Here is a 6,000-nt window from a genome sequence, read left to right as displayed (position 1 = left end):
GAGAGCCGCCCCCTTCATTACGTCACGCACACTGCAACTCTGATTTGACAGTTTCCTAGTTCGATAGTCTGAGTTTGATCGCAAGCAGTAAGAGAGAGAGAGAGAGAGAGAAAGAGATTCTGCATTCAACAAGTAACAATAAGTGTACAAATTAAATCATAATGTATTTGCTTATCAGAGGATAAATTATCACATAACACTGTACATGGATTCTACAGTAAATTGGTCCATGGATTAATATTTATTTTTTTTATTGAGCGTATATATTTTCTGATTTCTCTTTATCGTTCAGTCGCTTGGTGATATACTGTACACTGTGACAAGGCTTTGGAGAGATAGTTTAACCAACTCAGGCTAAAGGCATCTCCTGCATTTTATTCTAGCTACCTCCAAGAGATGTCAATTAGCTTAAGACATTTTTTCTCTCAACTTAAGCACTTTGATATGGTCCGGATGAACTTCTTGAGCACGAACGATTGTTCAGGAATAGAATAATATCATCAGTAAGTGGTAATAATAAGAGATAATCGTAAAACGCCGGTTAACCTGTGAGAGTTCCCGTCAAAAAGGTTACGCAAAAATTTGCATAAAGGAACGGGAAGACGTAGTGGGATGTTATTATACCAGAATAAGGGTCTCACACATTTCATGTGTGGAACCTGGAGGCCGGACGGCGCTCGCATTGCTACTTTAATTCTACTCCTCCAAAAAGTTAAAAACAAAAGTTGCAAATTAAATTGTCCACTATAATAGTAATAACCCTTTTAGTATTTAGAATATTTTATGAGAAAATTAAAATTTTCAAAGATTCACATCATGTTTGTAGGATTTTTTGTTGATGGCCAGACAGTACAAATTCATGTTGTACTACATTAGCACATCATAAACAATTTTTGTCTTTGCTCTGATCAGTCAAAAATGGTTAATGCCTAAAACAAGTATAGCTCGATTTGTATCAATAAAGATGATTGCCACTGTCGGAAAAGAGGCATTTGACACACACAACCTCTGTACGTCGTTTTCGCTATTGGCAAACTCTGACTTTATTCATTATAATGACCTTCTTCAACCTTCAGTGCCAAACCTATGTCCATCCCACCATTTTGGAAGGCGAGGAACATTGTTTTGTTTTAAACCCTGTCCTCGTGTTTTAACTCCTTCATGGGCTTTTGGGAAATTCAATTTCTGAAATGGCCTTTTTATGGCCTTTGTTCACCTTGAAGGCCAAAGTAACACTATCTATCTATCTATCTATTGCCAGACGCCTCAATCCCGTTTGGGGTGGCCACAAACAAATCGCCTCCAAGTCGCCCTGTCCCCCGCCATTTCACTGCCCTGCTCCCAACTCACACCCCCCTCTCTCATATACCTCTCCACCCCATCCCTCCATCTCATCCTCGGCCTCCCCCTCCCTCTCTCCCCCTCCACCTCACTCATATACACTCTCTTCGTCAGTCTTTCACCCTCCATCCTCTCCACATGGCCAATCCACCTCAGTGTATTCCTCATAACGCTTCCTATCACATCCACATCCACACCACAACGTTCCTTTATATCCTCATTCGTCAGCCTGTCTCTCCACGTGACTCCACAGGCTCCTCTTAAATAACTCATTTCCACTGCTCTCACTCTTGACTTGTGTCCTTCCAACAATGTCCAAGCTTCACTTCCGTACGTTAGAGTTGGTATCACAATACTGTCATGTAGTAACTTTTTCACTTCCATGCTCACTTCCCTGTTTCTTATCACTGCTTTCAAGGAACCAGCAACCTTTCTTCCCTGCTGTACCCTTTCAAGCACTTCACCCTCCAAACCTCCATCCTTACTCATCACACTACCCAAATACTTAAACGTACTCACATTTTCCAATTCCTCACCATCCAACCTCGCTGTACATTCACTAACTTCACCTCTCTCAAAGACCATCACTTTACTCTTCCCTACATTCACCTTTAGGTTCCGTTTCTTACACATTGTCTCAAACTCATCCACCAAGCCTTGCAGCTCCCCTTCGTCTTCACTCAACAACACAGTATCATCTGCAAACAACAGTACAGGGAGTTTCCAAACACTATCCTCTCTCACCAGGGCCACTCCAACATCCACTACCCTACCTTGTACCTCTTTTATTACCCCATCCATGTACAGATTGAACAACCATGGAGACATGACACATCCCTGTTTCAAACCAACTTTCAAAGAGAAAAATTCACTTAGTTCACCATCCACACGCACTGCAGCCTTCGCACCATCATACATACTCTTCACAGCATTCAACAACTTCCCATCTACTCCATATATTCTTAATATTTTCCACAATCCTTGTCTATCCACCCTGTCATATGCTTTCTCCAAATCCATGAAAGCCGCGTACAACTTCTTTCCCTTCTCTAGAAACTTTTCCACTAAAGATCTAAGAATGAATATCTGATCTACACAACCTCTTCCCTTCCTAAAGCCTACCTGTTCTTCTCCAACTAATTTCTCTGTTCTTTCTCTAACTCTGTCTATAAGCATCCCACCATACACCTTTCCTATTATACTAAGAAGACAAATGCCCCTATGTTGCACATTGGGGGTGGAAGTCTATGAAGTTCCTTTTTTTTTTTTTTACCTAGAATGCCTCCTTCTGTGGTTTTATAGCATCCTCCCAAATTTAGTGTTTTTTTTTTTTTTCCCACCACGTCCTAGCGTAAACGTACTGTGGTGGCCGGACGGCGGTTCTCATTGGCCGGCCTCCAATTAATTTACTTTTTTCAAGGTAGGGGGTTACATACGCACAGGACTGTGTGTGTGTGTGTGTGTGTGTGTGTGTGTGTGTGTGTGTGTGTGTGTGTGTGTGTGTGTGTGTGTGTATGTGTGTGTGTGATCACTTTTTTTTCTGGACTGTTTCATACCAATATCATAACAATTATTTTATAATAAAACATTTCTTCTTAGTTACGTTACCAGTAGCGTCTTAGGGCCTCACATTGTCAGGTAGTAACAATACAGTAATACAATAGAAATGACGACATTGTACAGATGTTAATCACCAGACAGTTTTCTCAGCTTTCAGAGAATGTCCAGCAGTGGTGGAGTCAACGTCTCTCTCCAGCCATGGCCTCTTCTCTTGTCTCAACCTTCGACCCATTGATGGGGGGCTAACATTGGCAGTTAGCACCCACAAGCCAAGACCATCACGGGGACAGTGAAGTGGTACAATGTGAAGGGTGGGTACGGGTTCATCTGGCGCCAGGACACTGGCGCTGATGTCTTCGTGCACCACCTTGGGATCGTTGTACCCACTTCACAATGCCTCCAGTGCTCGTTAGGCGAGGGTGAGACGGTTGTGTTCCATCACCACCTGTCACTGAAGAGTCCCGAGGCTAAGGACGTCACTGGGCCGGGGAGTGCAGCTGTGCAAGGCTTTGCCCATGCACTGCAGCACCCTGTGACCCGGGGACGCCGGCCCAAGAATCAGCGATGTACTGGGGAGACCGACACTATCATCGCCACGTGCATCGCAATGGCGATGTTCTGTGGCGATGACAAGGATGCTTTTCTCGTTCTTCTCCCTCCGATTTTTTAGCGGAATGGGCTTCCACGCCTTGTCATCCCTCAGAGCTTCGCCCGTGGTGCACAGCCACCCCCTCTTCAGGAGCGTCGTGCCCTGAAGCTGCAGCCTCCCTCCACACAACATCTCGGAAAAGCTGCAGCTTAATGCTTCCCTTAACATGGCGACGGCTTCCTCCACCACCATCACCCCTGCCCTGCCTATGGACTCTGATTATGACATTCCTCCCGCCTCTCAATGGCCACCGTCAACAGTCATGGAGAGAGTTGCATCTCCCATCCAGTCTACCCACCAGGGCGCGGACGTCCCTCCCCTCCCGGCACTGCCACCCACTGCCGACCGCAATCCACCTGCCACAGAAGACCTCCAGACCACCATGCTTCTCCTTCACCTACACCACCTCCAACTAAAATGAGCAAGGCGGGGAAGACGACAAGGCAACCTCCGGTTCTTAAGAGCTTCGACCTGCCTCCACCCTCGACCAAGCTTGCCAGCGACTATACATCCAGCGTGTCTCCTCCTACTAGCAACGTCATTGTCATCGATTGGAGCAAGTTTGACGCTGATAAGTTCGTCGACAACGTCATGAAGAGAATCAAACTGACGAGCAACTTGGAGCTGTATAAATGCCTGGAGTAGTTCCCCCTGATCTCCATCTTGCTTACTGTCTGACGGTCTTCATCTGCCCGCGTCCTCTCTTCTTTGTGAAGGTGGACGAATCTACAACAACACTTCTCAGCTTAGGGGATACTTTTCGACTGAATGGGTCAGATATTGTCTTCATTAACGCCTACACTGGAAGTTGTCTCCCAGAAGCCTGATAAAATTACCTCTAGCCGTAGCAAGAACACGGTATAATATACAGACGTCATCATACGGACCGGATTAAACGAAAATTGTTTCTAAACCTTTCAATACAAGGCTCTCTTAAATATAAACATCTGATGGCAGTAAGAATTAAAACTATAAGCGATATAAGGAGGTTAACCTCTTTAAATTATGATGACAAAATAGTTTAGAATATTCATTGTTACCTCCGGACGATTTATATTTAAGGAAGGTCTCACACACTGAAAAAATTCATGAACACTTCATCTCAAACTTCCACCTCGAAAAATGCTATCTAAACCGAATTTAATCATACGAAAATAGGATGGTTAAAATGAGAATGACATCCTTGGGCAAACTGGGTTAACTGAAGAATATCTTTAACCCTTTCCGTCCAACAGTCTATCTGAAACTAAAATGGCGGTAGGATTTAGTAGTCGTTGTAATCCCAGGCTTATCTGAACTTGAACCCAGTGGACTACAGACTTAAGTAGTCCTTCCTTTGCAGCCACCATCCTACTTTCGGGGGATAGGGAGGGGACTGAGGGACGTTCGTATAACCAGGCAGTTCCACCGTCCGCTCATATCGGTGCCACCACGTGAAGGCGTCCCTGTCCATCACCTTCGCAGCAGCAAAAACAATATATAATGTACAGGAAGGTTAAAATATAGCTGCTTTTACCCTTATCAGTAAAGTGAGTGCTGAAGCTGAAAAGATCGTGTGAAGGCAGCCTGATTAAAGTGAAAAACTTGGCATCAAAGTCAATGGGTTACTAACATTTAGCGAAATTTAAATTCCCGAACTGTACTTTGCCACAAGCGAGGATCGATCTTGCGTCCTTTCGATCACTGGTCCACTAATCAACCACGGTTCTGTTGATATAAACCCATCTTCTTTTTCTTTGATGATGGTAATGAGGATGATAGTGTTGGTGATGGTGGCAGATATTGTGAAAATGATATTGGTAAAAGATGATGATAATGGTGGTGGTGGTGAAAATAATGAGGATGATGATCATGATGGGTGATGCTGGATAATGGTGATGACGATAGCCATGATAATGATAACGGTGACAATGGGCGATGATGGCGGTGATGATAATAATGATGTGATAATGGATAATGATGGTAATAAATAATGTGTGCAAAGATCTCACTCCCTAAATCTGAGTTGCCCCACCAGAAAAAATAAATCATGTAATGGTAGATAGAATACAATAACGATTGTATTGAAGGAGTGACTGAACATAAGTTAAATATCTGAAGAAGAAGAGGATTTAGGACAATATTATTATCTATAACCTCCTGAACGAATAGCCTTGCTGATCCTGAGCAACATTTTTTTTTCCTTTTAGCTTAGCAGAGACTTTTTAAAGTGAGGGAGTTGGATACAGGCTGCATATTAACCTCGTTCATTATGATAAGTCTATCCTCAGCTAGATAAAAATCGTTTGTATATACCAAGAATAAGACAATTAAGAAATCATCAAACTGAAAACGTTATTATCCTCATGTGTGTTATTGATGCAGTATGGGAATATTTAGATAATATTCCCTATATTGTAGATGATGATAAGGTAGAGTATTTTCTTATGCAGAAAAGAATGATCCTAAGA

This window comes from Coenobita brevimanus, chromosome 56 (genome assembly GCF_032717465.1).
Source record: "Coenobita brevimanus isolate Jiangsu-jjx chromosome 56, ASM3271746v2, whole genome shotgun sequence".
In the NCBI taxonomy this organism is placed as follows: domain Eukaryota; kingdom Metazoa; phylum Arthropoda; class Malacostraca; order Decapoda; family Coenobitidae; genus Coenobita; species Coenobita brevimanus.
Note: the sequence above shows the minus strand (reverse complement) of the source record.